At 36.0% G+C, this 15,769-nt stretch overlaps 1 non-coding gene across 1 annotated transcript; it reads right to left on the reverse strand.

Moving 5' to 3' along the window:
• Positions 1–9,683: 9,683 nt before the first annotated feature.
• LOC121463543 lies at positions 9,684–9,794 on the reverse strand. Its single transcript, XR_005976452.1, has one exon. It is a non-coding gene; the product is annotated as a U6 spliceosomal RNA (small nuclear RNA).
• Between the last annotated feature and the right edge of the window lie 5,975 nt (positions 9,795–15,769).

Below are 15,769 nucleotides of genomic sequence, written 5' to 3' on the forward strand. Positions count from 1 at the left end.
TGGGAAGGGGGAATAGAATAGATTTTATGAGTGGACTGGGGTAGGTGAGGATGTGAGCAGGACAGATCAGGTTTGATGTCGGAGTTGGGGAAAGAATGTACTGGGAATGATGATTGAAATAGGATGGCATTTCTTAGGTGAGGTAGAAACCTAACTCGTGGGAACTCCCAGGAATCTGTGAGAGTGACCCTAGTGATGACTCCTAGAAATGAGGGCTACAGAACCTGAAATAACCATCTTCTGTAACCAGGCATGACTTCCAGTGGAGGAGTTGGGACACCAAGCCAAAAAAAAAAAAAAAGCCTTTGACCTAAAATATGTCCTGACTTCAAGATGTACTGGGGTAAAGATGATACAGAACTCATTAAAGTGGATAACTGGTCCAACTTGAGAAAAATGCCACTAGAGGGAGCCCACCACTGATACTACCTGAAAGGCCCAGAGATCCAACATAGAATCAAACATGACTGAAAAAAATTAATGAAATGATTTCTAATGACACTCTGCTATACTTATAGACTGGGGTTTAGCATAATAATCATCAGAGAGGCTTCATCCAGCAACTGGTTGGAGCAAATGCAGAGACCCTAAGCCAAATAGTAGGTGTAACTCAGGGCATTCAGCAGAAGAGGGGGAGAACAGATTGTAGGAGCCAGAGGAGTCAAGGAAATCAGTCCACAGAATCAAATAACATTGGCTCATGGGGTCTCACAGATACTGAACCAACAATCAGGGAAACTTTACATGTGTCCCATAGGTCTCTGCATATATGTTATGGTTATGCAGCTCCGTGTTCTTGATGGGACTACTGACCATGGGAGCAGGGCCTGTGTCTGAACCTTTCAGACTCTTTCTGGGACCTGTTTCCTCCTACTTAGTTGCCTTGATCAGCCTTCATGTGAGGGGATGTGTCTATTTTTATTGCATGTTTATTTGCAATGATTGGTTGATATTCCTGGGTTGTTTGCCCTTTTCTGAAGGGAAAGAGAGGAAAAGTAGATCTGGAGGAGATGGGATTTGGGAGAAAGGGATTGGGAGAAGAGAAGAGAGGAGAAACTCCCTTCTGGATATAACATAGGAGGGAGAATAATAAGTAAATAAATAAATCAAATAAATAATAAATAAATATGTATACAAATGTCTCATCAGATTGGAGAAATTGTAACAGAATAGTCTGTGGATCCCACTATAGTTTACGATGTCTGATCATCAAAAAAAAGTAGTATACACAAGATGAAATTCTTTTTTTTTTTTTTTTTTTTTTTTGGTTTTTCGAGACAGGGTTTCTCTGTAGCTTTGGAGCCTGTCCTGGAACTACCTTTGTAGACCAGGCTGGCCTCGAACTCACAGAGATCCACCTGCCTCTGCCTCACAAGTGCTGGGATTACAGGTGTGCACCACCACCTCCCAGCCTAAAGAATTCTTTATTTGAGTGCATAGGCATATCATATAAATGTTATATATACCATTCCATAGAGGAAATTTTCTGTCATGTCTCAGACAGCTGTGCGATCTGGTATAGTGAGACCACACACAGCAGTTAGCATATATCAACTTGACAAGTCTTAGACATACGGAAGGTGGTGCAGAAAAATTGTCTGTATTCTGTCAATCATGTTTTCAATAAACACTGATTGGTCAGGCAGGAAGTATAGGTAGGTCAACCAGACAGGAAGTAGAGGTGGGACGATGAGAACAGGAGTATTCTGGGAAGAAGGAAGCTCCTTCCGCAGTCCTGCCCAGATCACCAAAGAAGCAGGATGTGACCTGCCCTGCTGAAAAAGGTACTGAGCCATTTGGCTAACATAGATAAGAACAATGGGTTAATATAAGTTATAAGAGTTAACAAGAAGCCTGAGCTAATGGGCCAATCAGTTTATAACCTAATGTAGACTCTCCATGTGATTTTCTTTGGAGGCTTACCAGCTGTGGGAACTGGGCAGGATGGAAACCCCAACAATCAGGTCCTCATGTTATAGGAAGGACTAAGTTGAATAAGACTATGGTAAATAGCTGATTTCTATTATTCTATTCTATTCTTTCCCATGGCATTTGAATAAAAAAGAAAGATAAAATCATGAAAATTGCATAAATTTGAGAAGCCAAAGCACTTCTAATTAATATACTTCTAGAAAAAGAGAGGGACTAAATAAAAACCCATGTCTTGACTATTGAGAAAGATGAACCATGAGAAACATAAAAAGTCAGAGGGAGCTAATAAGCAATGCTAAGAAAAGAAAATACATTTCACATATAAAATTATATTAACATTATAGCATTAAATGAATAAGATTTTATAACTCAATGCAAAGTTTTATATTTCCATTTGAATTAAGTAGAATCAAGGGCAATTTTTAGAAAAAAAAATTAAATGAATAGAATTGACCCAAGAAGAGTTAAATATCCTGATAGGATGATGTCTGTTAAATTAGTAGTCAGCATCTACACACAAACATCTGGAAGGATGAGTGTGAGAAGTTAAAATCTTAGAGAAGAACATAGGAAGGTGTGGAAGAAGTTAAACACTCGAGGACGACAAACATGAAGTGATAAAAAGATAGGTTTGCTTGTGCTCAACTGGGATCCCAGCAATAGATAGGTTGAAGTATTAGAATAAAGGGCAACATGAATGTACTAGCTTTTTGGGAGGCCACCAACTAGCTCCTAAATCATGACATGGAGATTTTTTTTTTATTAGTTTTGAATGTTGGTCTTGCTCAGGTTCATTTCTGGCTAGCTGTTTTAACTTAAATAAACCTGTTTATCTGCCTTTTGCCTTGGGGTTTTTGGTTTTCTTTTCTTCTGTTTATTTCACTACTGCTTGTGTATGATTGCCAGCTGCCTGGCATCTGGCCCTAGACATGTCCCTCTCCTTTTCTTTTTTCTCTTCTCCTACTTATTCTCTCTGCCTGCCAGGCCAACCTATCCTTTCTCAACCCAGCTATTGACTATTCAGCTCTTTATTAGACTAATCAGGTGCCTTAGGCAGGCAAAGTGAAGCAAATTTAACACCTCTTTATATAATTAAACCCCCATCCTTACAATGTTAAACAAATGCAACATAAACATATGTAGAACATCTTCACATAGTTGAATATTCCACAACACCTGTCCAGACTAAAGATTTCTCCCGCCTCTAAGAAAAAGCAGGCAACCAAGAGAGAATAGCAAGATCAAAGTGCCAATTACTATGATTTAATAATTGTAGTTCATCCACTGATATTGGGCTGCTATTTTCTACCACAAACATGTTCCATTATAGCTTAATTAAAGTAAATTTTCCTTCAAAACTTTCACAGTCAGGTATGACTGTAGATGATTATTTTTCCCATAGAAATCCTCAAAGCACCTTCCAGTATTGAGTTAATTATTCAACAGGCTATAAGCTGTCAGAGCCCACAGTTTTGAATCTGTTCCACGTTGACTAAGTCAGAGAGTTCAAACCTATTCTTGCTCTTCAAGGACAAATAACAGGATGTTTGTCCAAAGATGGCTATTGAATGTCTTGCTACTCAAAGACCAGTCAATAGGAAGCTTGACTTAGGCTGCAGTTACTAGGTGTTTTGAGATGAAACAGGTAATTATGCTTGTTTGTTCTTTGTATCATGGAAGGGAAGTCCCCCCCCCCATTTTGACTGGGGTATGTAAGGACTGTGATAAGTAAACGTGAGGTGGCTACAGTATTCACTGGAAACACTCCTAATGTAATTTTTTTCTCTTGTCTATTTCTTTCCTCAATCCTCACTCCCCTTTTCAGGAACGTGCAAACAAGTCTGCTGCTCACGACAGTAAGCTGCATAGTCAGAATTGAGCTCTCCGTGTTCTGTGACAAATCCAAGAGGTGTCTTCAGCAGTAGGGTCTTACTATCAAGTTCTAGGGGTCACCCAATAGCAATGGCAACATGCTGTATTGTTTTAAAGATCGCTGTGATACCTCTGATCAATGAATCAGGAGAAGATATCTTACTTCTGACACTGGACTTATTATTTGGTAACCTATGGCTTTTGAGATAAACATAAAAAGCTCATTCGTGCATAGCAAGTGCTATGGGGATAATGAGCTGGTTTCTGATTGGATTTAAGGCATGATGCATAGGATTGGAGGGGGGAACATGCCTCAGACAGTAAATCTGATCTAGAATTCATGATTGTGGAATTTGCAGGCACAAGTTGTAAACCAATTAACAATATTTTGCTAATTGGCCATAGTATCAAATTTCTCTCTAAATTTGTATCTCTCTGTCCATAGTTTAGAGAAGATTTCAGACCTCATCAAAAAGTTTCTCTGCATGGTGAATGTGGTTAACACACAAACTCAGCTATTCATAATTAGAGAATCAGTGATCATAGAGTCCCCAGTCACAATGGGTCATCTATAACACACTTTGTCTCCCAAACTCTGGGATCATTGTGGAAGAGGACGTAGAAAAATTCTAAAACCAGAGCAAAACAATTTATTCTGCACAAGAAAGGACCACTGCTCTGATGAAATCAAAGCAGCTGCTGCTGCATGCACAAGAACAAACCAGTCAACATTCCAGCATGGAGGGATGGATGGAGGTGCTCATCAGAACCCACCCATAGCTACATAATTATTGAGTCTGTTTTCATGAAAAATAAGACTCCTGGCAGACTGACCAAGTTCCCATGGCAGGTCCCACAGCTGGAAATAAACAAATAGCAGAAATTGGAGTTGCTGGGTTATTAAAACTTTTAAAATAGCAAAATGTTTTAAAGATGACATTAATAATAATAAACAAAAACAGAACTATAACAGATCTGAATCATTTTACGGATAAGACTACATTATTAGATTATGTTCAATGTTCAAAGATATGCAACCCAAACTTTATGCAACTTCTAATCAAACAAATAAAACCAAGAAGTGATTTTCTGCAGCTCATATTACCTACACAGGTGAGCTATCAAATCGTCTTCAGATAAATAAATCATTTAGATATTCAAAATTAAATTTTAATGATTTGGGTTATCTTTTATTCTGCTTCTCTTCATTTTATCAAAGGAACATTGCTTGTCAGCATGTTTGAAACAATTTCAGTTTACACAAATCCTCAGAACCTCAGCTGACTTTATACTAATTTTGTATACATTTTATCAAGTGCTTGTATTAAGAATGTCTAAATAATTTTGGACCAAATATAATCAAACTTTTCAAGATAAGTTTATAATGAGATTTAATGTTTTAGAGGACATCTATTTTAATTTACAGATAATTCAGATAAATATTTAAAATTTAAAATTCATTTTATAATGATAAACAATTAGAATAATACAGTATTTGAAGTCTGGAGTATTGGTTTATTCAATATTATGAGTGTCATATTTTACTACAAATTACTATATACTACAAATAATTGTTATATAAACATCACATACAAACACACACGTATATCTCTTTGAGGATTTGTGTACACTAAAATTGTTTAAAACACCTAACAAATAAACTTGATTTTATAATATATGGTGGAGGTTTGGAAGAAAATGGCCCTGAAAGGGGAAGGGCACTAATGGGAGGTGTAGCCTTTTTGGAGTAGGTGCCATCTTGCTGGAGGAAGTGTGTCGCTGTGGATTTGAGCTTTGATGTCTCCTATGCTCAAGCTCATTGAATTAGATCACTTCCTATTGCCAGAAACAAGATGTACAACTCGCAGCTACATGCCCAGCACTGTGTCTGCCTGCACACTGCCGTGTCCCATCATAGTGAAAATAGACTGAACCACTGAATTATAAGCCACCCAAATAAAATATTTTTTAGAAGATTTGCCCTGGCCATGGTGTCTCTTCACAGCCGTAGAACCCTAATTAAGACAGAAGTTGTTACCAGGGACTGGGAAATTGTTGTGATAGGTCTGACCATGCTTTCGTTTTAGATAATAGGGACTTTGGTGCTTTGGGTTAGGAAAGCAGTGTACTGTTTAAGTGCTGCTTCATGAGCCATACTACTAGAGGCATTGAAGACAGTGGTGCAGACAGTGATTTGAACTGTGGGGGGCATGGACAAGATGTTTCAGAGGAAAAGCATTTTAGTATATTGTGTGGAAATCATTCTTGTGATATTTTGTTGAAGAATGTAGAACTTTTGCACCATGTCTGAAAAGTCTACCTGAGGCTAAAGTGAAGAGTTTTGGATTAAGTCCATTTGACAGAGTGAATCTCCAAACAACCCAGTGTAGGCTCTGTCTTGTGGTTACTAATGTTCATGTTTCTAAAGATTTATAATGAAAACGAACTAGCTGAGCAAGGAAAAATAAGTGTACAGATTGAGGAAAAGTGGCATGAGGAAGTGGAATGGAGCTAACTCCTCTGTTCAAGGAGGTAAACCAATTAAGAAATGGAATAAAGGGAGTATGATCTCAGGTTCAAATCCCACCCAACTTAGTTTCTAACTAGGGAAAATGAGTTGAAGAAAAGCTTAGAACCAGGTCTGGTGGTGCACACCATTATTTCCAGCACTTGAAAAGCAAAGGCTGGCAGATCTCTGAGTTTGAGGCCAATCAGGTCCATAGAGCAAGTCCAAAGACAGTCAAGCTTATGCAGTGAAGGAAACCATGGAAAACAGAAAGCTGATGAAATCACAATTGAATGAGGGGGCCGTGTTCCAGCCACAGCAAGCAGCAGAACCTGGCAGCTTTGGCCATGTAACTCTGCCTTTGGTGTTAAGGATAGAAGAAAGCGGTTATGGAATTTGCCTCCAAGACTAAGGAAAACTGCTGATGTTGGGCATGTGTCAGGGGTGTCCCTGTGTGGAGGCCTAGAGAAGCCACTATGCGAAGCTGTGAAGTTGAAGGTGGATTGCTTTGGAGACCCCACAATGTGTTGAAGATGCCAGAGTCTTGGGAAACTTGCCAAGGAGACATGTTAACAGGGAGTGGAACCAGTCCAAGAAAAAGAAGTGTGTTGTGATAAACAACACAGTAAGGAATTGTAGATTAAAAAAAAAAACAAACAAAAAAAAAAACATTTTGATATCAGCACGGGGATGCAGAGTTTGAGGTTTGCCCAGCTCATTTTTGGTCTTGTTTTGGTCCAGTGTTTCCTCACTATTGTCCGTTTTCTACATATATTCTCTGCCATTGTATGTTGGAAATATGTGATCTGCTTTATGATTACAATTTCAAAGGGGATTGCAGTTACAAGATTACATGAATCTCAGAATAGCCCGAACTTTAGACTTTTAAATAAGTTTGAAGCTGTTCTAGACTATGGGGACTTTTAAATTTGGACTGAATACATTTTTACATTATTATATAGTTATAAGTCTTTGGGGGCCAGTGAGTGGAATGTTGTGGTTTGAAAGAAAGTGACTTCCAAATAGATTGACACTGTTAAGAGGTAAGGTTTTCTTTTGTTGTTGTTGTTGTTGTTTTTTCCGTAGTAAGTGCGGCCTTGTGGGAGAAATTGTGTTGTGTGAATTCCTTCAGCCAATAGCCCTTAAGATACCAGTGCAATTTAGGTGTTGTTTCATGTACTGTAAGTGGAGACAAAAAGTGTGTCTGGTCCCTTTTTTTTTCTGCTGGATTCAGTTCCAGTTCCCAGTGCATGCAGAAGACAACAAACTGCTACCCGTACTGTGAACTTATCCCGAAATAAATAAACCTTTGCTATACTCCATTCTGGGCTATTGTGGAACTCTTTGATACTACTACCATGTGTCCACTGTGAGGTTGGGCTTTGATGTCTCATTTGCTCAAGCCCTGCTCAGTGTGGTACACAGTTCATTTATTGTTGTCTGTGAAACAAGATGTAGAAATCACAGCTCCCTCTCCAGCACCATCTTGCTGGAATATATGTGTGTGTCTGTGTATTATTTACTGATGTAATTCAACATACGGTCTTCCTAATTAAATATAAATCTACAAAGCAAACTTGGAAGAAAATAGAAAGTTATTTAACTTTGGAGTATAGAGCCAAACTATCAGACAAAAAAGAAAAACATTATGGAAAATGTAAATAAAGTAGGCCCAGTAGAAATGAAACGTTAAAACCTAAACAGCAGAAATATATTAACCAAGGTTTAATTGATAAAATTAGAGAAAAATTGGCATGTAAAAACATCAACTTCCAACATACAAATACAAACACCTATATACACACACTCAGATACATATTTTTATTTAGAATAATAAATTTTTATTTATATAGAGAGGGAGTATTAGCTTATTTATGTATAGGAATTGCATAAGAATAAAAATTAATGCTAATTAAGTCTTTGAAAAGAGGTCAAATAACGGTAAAGGAAATTTATTTGATATTCCTAAATACAAAATATGAAGTGTTATACATATGAGTAACAAAATTCTCATATGTAGAGAATATGAAATGATGAAAACCTTGGAAAATACATGTAGATGTTTAAACATTTAATACACAATTATCAAATATTTCTTCTGTTTGCTGTATACTTTATAACACAACTTCTTAGTCTGTGAGTGTTCATATATGGTCCATGTAACTAAATGTGGGCATCATGACAGAACTGACAAGGTTTTTAAATGTGCAGTAATGGAAAATCTTACTGCAGATCAAACATGTAACAAATCCTCAATGACACCTATGTTGCATCTTGTCACTTCATTGTAGTCTTGTTTCAAAATGAATAGCTTTGGAATTCAATGTTTTCTGATCTTGTAGAATCACAATGATTTATTGATGAAAATAATGACTCTTAAAAGTAGATTTATTTATTTTAATTTGTTGTGTTTTGCCTGCATGTACGTATGTACCTGTCTGGGGCTCAAGTTGGTACCCATGAAACTGTAGTTTTGGATGTTTTGTGATCTGCCATGTGGATACTAGGAATCAAATCTGGGTTTTCCAAATGAGGAGCAAGTGCTTTTAACAACTGAGTCATCTTTCCAGACATGGAAAACAATGGCTTTTCAATATTTTCTATCACCATTCTTTAACATACAAATATAAAATTATATTATATGTTTTGACAGTGTGTCATGTTAGAATGATTGGTTTTTTTTTTTTTTTGAAGAAAAAAAACTGTTGATGAACTTAACTTTCATTTTTAAAAACTCACTAGATTAGCTTTGGCCTGAGAGCAGGACAGGGATTCTAATAACTTTTGAGAGGACTGTAAACATTTCAGTTTGTACTATGTATTTAATGTGAAGCCACATTGTAAGCATCGACTACAATAAAATAAAAATACTGACCATCTCCAAAAACCATTCAAAATTCTCTAGGACTTATAATATCAAATTTTTGCTCATGAAAATTTATATAAAATAAATATATTGACCCATTAGTGTGAAAATTTTATGTTATTTTTGCTAGGTGGAGAATTCAATGCATTCTAAATGAAAAAGTATTCTAAATAAATTTCTTCATCACTTATTTTCAAACAATACTGGTTTTTGTATCCATTTTATGCATCTATAATCTGGGAGCCATCTGAACATTTTTTGGGTGGAAGCAGTTATGAATAAAGAATGTTGAAGGAGACTTTTGCATGAAATCATTTGTCTGAGTGTAAAGAAATAAGTGTGAAAACATTCACTGCATCCTTACTTGAAATGGGAAAAAGCTCGAAACAAGTTAAATATCCTTTTGTGATTATGATAAACTGCATACTTATATAGCTCTCTTCCACATACCTGTATGAGTTATTAAATTTGATTTATGTATATCAGCTGCAGGTTGATTTTGTTTAAAAAAATGTGGACTACTTCATGAATTTGTGTTTCATCCTTTAAGGCACAGAGGCCATGCTAATCTTCTCTGTATTGTTCCAATTTTAGTGTATATGCTGCCAAAGCAAGCACACATACTGTGTTTGTAGCACTTATGTTCGTTCATGCTACTAAATATAAATCTAGCTTTTACATCTCAACTGCCATTAAATTTCCATAAATATGGAACTTGAGTTTTCTGTTCAATTTTTTATATGTATGGCAAGTAAACCATGATGTATTCTGTAAAATTTTAAATCACATAAGTCAGTTTCCATCTTTAGTGTATGGTGAGAACCTATCCAGTAACCACAGAAACAAATCATAAATATTCCATTTTAGGGTTTTGGTGGAAATTGGAAAATGGGGGTGAGTTATTGGAATAGGAAAAGGTACAGACAAGTTAATTGCATCTTTAAGGTTGTATTTCTTTGCCTGTGCCTGTGCCTGTGCCTGTGCCTGTGCCTGTGCCTGTGCGTGTGTGTGTATGTGTGTGTGCGCGCGCACGCAAGGGCGCTTACACTTGTCTGTTTGTGGATTTACAGGTGTGCAAGGTGTGTCTCCACACGTGTGTAAATGTATGTGAAAGCAAGAGGACAACTACTGGTTCTGTTTCACAGGCAAAAACCACGCTGGCTTTTGAGACAGGATCTCTCAGTGAGTGATCTGGAAATCACCAAGAAGGTTGCTCTGATTGGCCAGTGATCTCAATGCTCCCTCTGTTTCTACTCTCCCAGTTGTGGGCTTATGAAGCTGTCTGTCACACTGGCTTCTTTTATTTGGATTCCAGGGGTCAAATTCAGAAGCCTGTGCCTGTGGAACTAGCATTTTTCCGATGATCTCTTGACCCTGCCTTTGTATTCTTTCTTAAAAAGGAAATAAGATTCCAGCAGAAAAGGTTTGAAGAAATAATTGTTTTGACTTGGTAATCGAATAAGGAAACAATACCCTGTTTGTTTAATTACAACCATAAGCCAAGCATCTGAAACATCTCTTAGGCGCATTTGAGTATTTCCTTAAGGAAAGACTTATTCTGCTTTAGTTGAGCAAGAACAGTCACCCCAAACTCTTGAGATGCTACTTTATCTTCCTTGTTCCTGGATATAAGTTATAGACCTAATCTGTCTGTAAAGGGCATTCTTCTAAGTTTCTTATTGTTTGGATGCGCAGTTTGGGCAAGTCCATGATTTCATATGTGCTGGAATACCGAGAACTGGTGGGAAAAAAACAATTCACATTTTTCATCCATAAAGGAGAGAGAGAGAGAGAGAGAGAGAGAGAGAGAGAGAGAGAAGGAGAGAGAGAAGGAGAGAGAGAATGAATAGTATGATGTAGAACGTGGCTTTAGAACTCCTTGACTAAGCATAATAAAAGTCTTACAGCCAATGAAAACTAGGTCTTTATTGTGCTATCCCTAAGCTCCTGGAAAAAACAATGAATTCTCTGCTTTTGTGAATTTGAATGCCTTAGATAACGCACAGAAATGGAATTCTCCATTATATTTAACTTCAGGTTTTTGATACTTTTTTTATAATAGATGATCCAACTAGATCTTAGCACTGAGAAGTTTCTCAATCCTCTGCTTTTGGCATCTTTCTTGTTTTCCTTTTTCTGTGACTTCCTAAAAACTGTTTGAACAGCAGGAGTCAGGACTGCTTATTGGCTTCTTCTCATGTAGCTAATGCCAATTACTAATTATTCTCCCAATTTTGCTTTAATACCATTTTATAATTAGAACTTTAAGCAATTCATGCAAACCAAATACATTCTCTTTGACTGCTTATTAGTCATGGCCAAACTATTATTTTGGTTCTGAAACTATAGGCACTCAAAGATATTTTAAGTATTTGGTGAAATTTTTAAATTTATTAATTTAATAATGTCATGTTGGTAGGTTTTTAATAACATTAGTGATAAGTGTTATCATATCAGTTTATCATAAAATGAATAATATCAATACAAATTATATGCTATCTATGTGATACATTTGCACTCTGAGTTGTACGTTCATGGAAAGTTATGAATCAACTCCACTTGTTCAATGTATTGTATAAAGGTCTAATATACTCAAGATACTCCTAGATAAATATATACAGGCATTTATATTTTTCCATTTGTGAGACTAAAAGTGGAAGAAATGCAATTTTTATTCATTTAATAATTTCACTTGCAAATATTATCTTATGTGAAGTAAACTGTGAGCACTTCTGCATGCATCTGGTGGTATTGTAGGAGAAGAGTGAACTAGGAAAGAAAAAGAAGCATATATTTTGAGTGATCAAATAGAAGTTTCTAATAATCTAATGCATGAATGATGCAGAAATCTGTACAAAGAGAAATTCTCTGACAAAAGGAAAATCACAGCATATATAAAATAAAGAGTAGCACCTAGAAGAACCGTGGTGGTTGCAAGAGAAAAATGGAGGAATATCTGGATCATACATGTCCCTCTGGATCAAGGAAAGAACACTGATGTTCTTTTACAAGAGCAAAAGTGTGTCACCCAAGGATTTTATACATGTAATAATACTGAGATACACTGAAAAAGAAAAGACCAAGCAAACAAATGAATCCCTTCTAGTTTTGGCATCTATACACGGTGCTAGAAGGAGAAACTATATAAAACAATCAGCACAAGCTTGAACACCTGAAAAATCTAGGAACTAAAATAAGAACCAATAATTGTATTGGTAAGATAATGAGTCAACTAAAGAAAAGTCAAGATAAAATAACAAAATATTTTAAAAAGTCAAGAGAAAAGATACAAAACATGAAAATTAAGGAATTGCATGGCAGATATACAAGATGCAAAGGTAGAAATATTATATAGATGTAAGGTTATAGACAAAGTTTAATGTCGGCTTCAGTGGTTTAGCAAGAAACTTCCTCTGGCAAACTAACTGCATAAATAAATATTTTTAAAAAATATATGTAAGTTGGCTGTAGAGGGGCATAGCTTAATGGTTGAGTACTAGCCTAGCATGTACAAAGGTTGTAAGCAAAGTACCCAGTACTGAAAATAAAGGAAGGGAATTTAATACATGTAATATATACTTGAGGAAGAGTGGAGAAAACAGAATAGTTGTGTATAACAATGCCAACCTGTAATCTCAGCACATATGAGGTTGAGGCAGGACGAATGTAAGCTCCAGATTAGAATGTAAAACACAGCAAATCCAACACTCAATATGAAAGGAAAACAAGGAAATACGATTACCTTGGAATGTTGTCACATGACTGTAGTTCCATTTTCAAGAGGCTGATGTGAGAGGATGGTAAGTAGTATTACCTTTTAGAAATATAACTTCTTTTTTTTTTTTTTTTTTTTTGGTTTTTCGAGACAGGGTTTCTCTGTGGCTTTTGGAGCCTGTCCTGGAACTAGCTCTGTAGACCAGGCTGGTCTCGAACTCACAGAGATCCGCCTGCCTCTGCCTCCCGAGTGCTGGGATTAAAGGCGTGCGCCACCATCGCCCGGCTGAAATATAACTTCTTAAGGAGTGGTGATTTAGGCAGATGGTGGTGGCGCACACCTGTAATGCCAGGACGAGGGTGGCAAAAGCAGGTGGATATTTGTGAGTTTAAGTCCAGTCTGATCTACAAGAGCTAGTTCCAGGACAGGCTCCAAATCTACAAAGAAACCCTGTCTCGAGAAATGAAAAAAAAATAGTTATCTAAACATATCCTCCATATTGTTGTATGATATGGACTAAGAGTTCATAGTATATGAAAAATTGTCCACATCATCACTGTGAAGTTGAGACTACTTCTTTACACAGAAGGACTAAATTCATATCTACAAAAATCGGATGGTAAGGAAGTAGACCAAATAGATTTCTCAGGCAGTGCTTCCAATATAAATTGGGGCATACATTTGGAAATTTCTACATCTGTTGAATAAAACTATCCATCTTAACTTTTACTTATCTATCCACATAAGCAAAGAAGAAATCATGGAAGATTTGTGTGCACTGTTTAAAAGGGCATTGTTACAGATGCAAGTTCAACCATCCAAATGACTGTCAACAGTAAGAGCAAATTGCTTTTGGGATCATTTCCAAGAAGATAAATAATTTGTTGTTCTTGGGACTGTGATTATTAATTTTATGTATTTGTTTTATTGTTTCTAACACATATTTTGGATGAAGTATTATAAATATTTATATAAATTTGAAAACAGTTACAGTTTATGAGTTATTGTTTTCAAACAAGTGGGGTTCGTTTTTTAGTTTTAAATTAAATTATGTTTCAGAGGATAGTTATGAAATACTTGGATTTTCAATTCAATGCCTTTCATCTTTTGTTGTAATGTGTTATCCTCCATGGTGCAAGAACTCTTCAAGAGCAGGACTAAAAATTAATTAGAGAAGCCTCCCTTTTTGAATTCACCATGACTGTTCCAGATATTTCACAGAAAATCAAGGAAAATTCAAATCAGTTTTAACATCCAAAATCACTGCTTTACACAGGCTCTGGCATGACCCTAATTTAAATTTATATCACTTCAGCCATAAATATAAAGAAGTGAGGTTGCTCATCGTGTCTCTCAATGAAAGTTTTGGAATTCTGAGGTTGTGTAACTCTCATGGTAGCAGTGATTCTTTCTGATTTTAACAATGCACTCACACTGACTGGACATTCTAATTTCACTTTGGTCACTGTAAAAAAAATACTGTGATAAAAAGCAACGTTAAAGAAAAAAGAAGTTTATTCATTTACAACTCAAGTTTGTAGCTTATCTTTAAGGAGAGTCAAGACAGTAACTCAAGGAGTTTGTCACATCCACATTCCAAAGCAAAGACAAATTACTACAACAATGCTTCCAACTTTCTTACCCTGCTAGCTTTCCATTTTGAGGCCCAAAATGGACTGAATCTTTCTCCATCAATGAATAATCAAGACAACCATGCACAGACATGTCCATAGCCAAACTGGCCTCGATAGTTCAACAACTGAAACTTTTTCTTGATTGATAATTCTGAAGTTGCTAGTCAAAACTAACCATTATACTTGGGGAATACTTTTTGCTGATCATGGTATAATAGAAATTTTCTTCCCTTTACTTTGCTAGAATTCTTAGCAGCTCCAGATATATTCTAGCACTATGTGCTGCATATTTTTAATCTCATTATAGTCGCAGCAATAGTGGAAGGAACAGATGGAGCCTCAAAGTAATGAATTCCACATTGTGTTCCACATTAGCATCTCAGAAGGCATTGACTCAGGCCTTCTATCATGCTATTGAAAGATTCAGCTAGTGATAGTGCCCTGTATGGAATTAGACAATCGACTAAGAACATGAGCATATCAGCTCCCAGCTCATATATACAAAGTCATAGTTGGAAAAAGAAGTCAGTTTTATCGGTTGAAATTCTAGAAAGCAGTTGGAAATTTTTCTTCTCTAAAGTACTAGCCTATTAAAATATTTAGAAATGAAATAAATTATTTTATAGATGTAGCACTTCTACATGTAGCATCTTATAGATGTGCAAAACTGTTTGATATGATATGAACTTTTAGCATAAGCCACACTACCCTAACAACATACTGGCATGGTTTGTGAATTTAAAGACATCATTAAGAAGCATGTGGTTAAATGCGTACTAAAATTACATTGATTAAAAGAACAAGGATTGATATTAATTATTCCATAATTTTTAAAGATTCATGTTATTTGCTTAATTTTATGATTTTTTTATTATTATGACAACTTTTAAACTTTAATATTGTATCTTTTCTTAATTTATCTAAGTAGCAAAATGTTATGTTTTTATTCTTGGGAAGGTTAAGTTCATCTCTCTGTGAATATATGAAGAACATTTGTAATCCTGTCTTAAATAATGGTGCAGTGTGAAACAAGGAGGGTTGCTTAATTTTATTTTCAAATATGACTACCCTACAGATTTTGAATGACATGGTTGTCTTCGGATTGCACAGAATCTGGTGTCTCTGAAGGCCCCTTGTTCAAGGATATAGAGCACAACCCTCAACAGATTGTTTCTTAGTTATTCTTAGCAAAAGCATATGTGTTATCAAGATCTGCCAAAAAATAATTTGCATAGTCTTCTATG

The sequence above is a fragment of the Microtus oregoni genome, unplaced genomic scaffold, assembly GCF_018167655.1.
Source record: "Microtus oregoni isolate MIOR12 unplaced genomic scaffold, Mior012 000026F_ref0000081, whole genome shotgun sequence".
NCBI lineage: Eukaryota > Metazoa > Chordata > Mammalia > Rodentia > Cricetidae > Microtus > Microtus oregoni.